This window comes from Alosa sapidissima, chromosome 20, assembly GCF_018492685.1.
Source record: "Alosa sapidissima isolate fAloSap1 chromosome 20, fAloSap1.pri, whole genome shotgun sequence".
NCBI classification, from domain to species: Eukaryota; Metazoa; Chordata; class Actinopteri; order Clupeiformes; family Clupeidae; genus Alosa; species Alosa sapidissima.
In genome coordinates this window covers 16,819,874-16,822,373 of record NC_055976.1, presented here as the reverse complement: position 1 = coordinate 16,822,373, position 2,500 = coordinate 16,819,874, and positions in this window count along the sequence as shown.

The following is a 2,500-nucleotide window of genomic DNA, read 5'->3' as shown; positions in this document are numbered from 1 at the left end:
AGAGAGAATGCTGTGTTTGAGCCCGGGGTCTGTACTGCTCTCTGCTGTGATCTCAGTGGTGTGCTGGAGCTGGGGAGAGCTGGAGACAGAGACGCCAAAATGGTGCGCCGTCCCTTTAAGAGCCAGAGCATGAACCAAGGTTCCGCCCCTCAGCCAGCCAGCGGCCAGCAGCTGATGTGAGCGATGCGAATGGGGAGGGAAGAGAGGAGGAGAGAGAGAGAGAAAAAAAATAGGGAGAGAGAGAGAGGGGGGGGGGAGAGAAAGAGAGAGATCTGGCAGTCGCTGGGGCTTGACATAAACTCCAGCATCATCCTCTCCCAATCCAGCAGTCAGAGAGGACGCAGCACGACGCTGGAGGGAGCGAGAGAGAGAGAAAGAGAGAGAGAGAGAGAGAGAAAGAGGGAGGGAGAGAGAGAGAGAGCAACGGAAAGAGGGCAGACGGTGTAGCAGCAGCCTGAACATAGCAGCAGCGGCAGCAGCAACAACAGACGTGGTGGTGGTGGTGGTGGAGGCAGTCTACAGCTCTCTGCCTCTCTCACACACACGCACAGATATAAACACACACACGCGCACACGCACACACGCACTTCCATACACATGCACACGGGCATTCAGCAAGAAGAATCAGCAGCAGCAGTAGCGGCAAAAGCAGCAGCAAAAGCAGAACCAGAAGCAGCAGCGTTGGCTGATAGCAGCGGGAGGCGTTTTTTTTCTCGCTTGCCTGGGATTTGCAGCACAAGAACGAGAGAGGGAGAGAAGGGAAAAAGTGACAGCAGCAGCAGCAGCCTCCTCTCCTCTTCTTTCCTCACCCCAGCATTCCTGTGCCTCCTCCTCCTCCTCCTCATCCTCACTGGTTCTCCTCAGAGCCGCCTCCTTCTCTTCCTCCTCCTCCTCCTCCTCTTCATCCACCTCTACTCCTCCACACCTCCATTCTCATCCTCCCTCTCCTCCTTCGCTTCTGACGCTCAGCTGTGGCAGTGAGTGAAAGGACTGAGGCAGCTTTGTCTGTGAACAGACAGTAAGAGAGAGAGAGAGAGAGAGAGAGAGAGAGAGAGGAGAGAGAGAGAGAGAGAGAGAGAGAGTGACAAGAAGGGAGAGTGTGCGGTCTATATAGAGCGCAAGCGAGAGCTTGTCAGTCGGAACAAGCGTCTGACGACCGAGTGTGTGCATGTGTGTGTGAGGGAGAGAGCGAGAGCGCGGAAGCGAGCAAGCATCTGTGTGTGTATGTGCGTGCGTGCGTGTGTGTGAGCGAGGTACAGAGCAAGAGGAAGAGAGAGAGAGAGAGAGAGAGAGAGAGGGAGAAAGGGAGAAAGGGAGAGAGAGAGCACACAGGCGTCGATGTGAGTTAGGGATGAGAGGAATCAGACCGCGCAGCAGCAGCTAGCGGGGCGGAGGATGCGCCTGGCTCGGACGTGCCTGTGCCCGTTGGCCGCGACTCAGGGACTCGCTGCTCGCACGCTGTGCCCAGGGCACCACCACCAGCGCCACCGGGGGAAAGGTGAGTCCGCCGCCCGCACGCCGCCCGCATGCTGCCCAGGGGCTGGCGATCATGAGGACCGCCGGTCAAGCTGAGTCGGGGCTTTGGTTCATGCTACGCAATCGGCTGAACAGCTGAATCCTGTCTCTGTCTATCTCTCTCTCTGTTCGTCTCGCACAACTCCTCGCTCTTGCTTTCTGTCTCTCCCTCCCTCACTCTCTCCATCCTCTCTCTCTCTCTCCATCCTCTCTCTCTCTCTCTCTCTTTCTCTGCTTTTCTCTCTTCATGTTTCTGGCAGTCTCCTTCATTTGACTATGCCTCGTCTATCTATTCCTGTGTGTGTGTGTGTGTGTGTGTGTGTGTGTGTGTGTGTGTGTGTGTGTGTGTGTGTGATGCTTGGAAACCAACTGATGTTACATAAAATGAGGAAGGGAGAAATAGAAAACAGTGAGATGGGTAGCAGACAATGGCAGAGGAAAGAAGAGAGAGAGAGAGAGAGAGAGAGAGAGAGAGAGATGAGTGTGGAGAGAATGGAAGAATATAGACAGGAGAGAAACGGTGGAGGAAAAAGACCAAAGCAGGGAGGATGATAGAGACAGAGAGATGGAGAGAGAGAAAGATGGAGAGTTACAGAGACGCCACAGCCAGAGAGGGCAGATAGAGACGTTGGGAGGGAGAGAGCGAGGGAGGGAGAGAGAAAGAGAGAGAGAGATGGAGGAAATGAAAAAAGCTGTGTTGTGTGTCCTGTCTCCCCAGGTGTCATGTGAAAGACTCCCTGCTGCTGGTCTCCGGCTCCAGTTGGGTGATTTGGGATCGCCTGTGTTTCCGACTCTGCCAGGGACCTGCCGCCTAATTCACCCCTGCCGTGAGCTCCATCGCTGGGGGAAAGCAGAAGGAGAGGAGGGGGAGGCTGGCTCTTCACTAGGTGAAAACCCCCCCTCTATCAATACAACAAGAGTGAGAAAGAGAGAGAGAGAGAGGGAAAGAGAAAACAGCCAGAGGAAAGAGAAAAAAAATGACAAA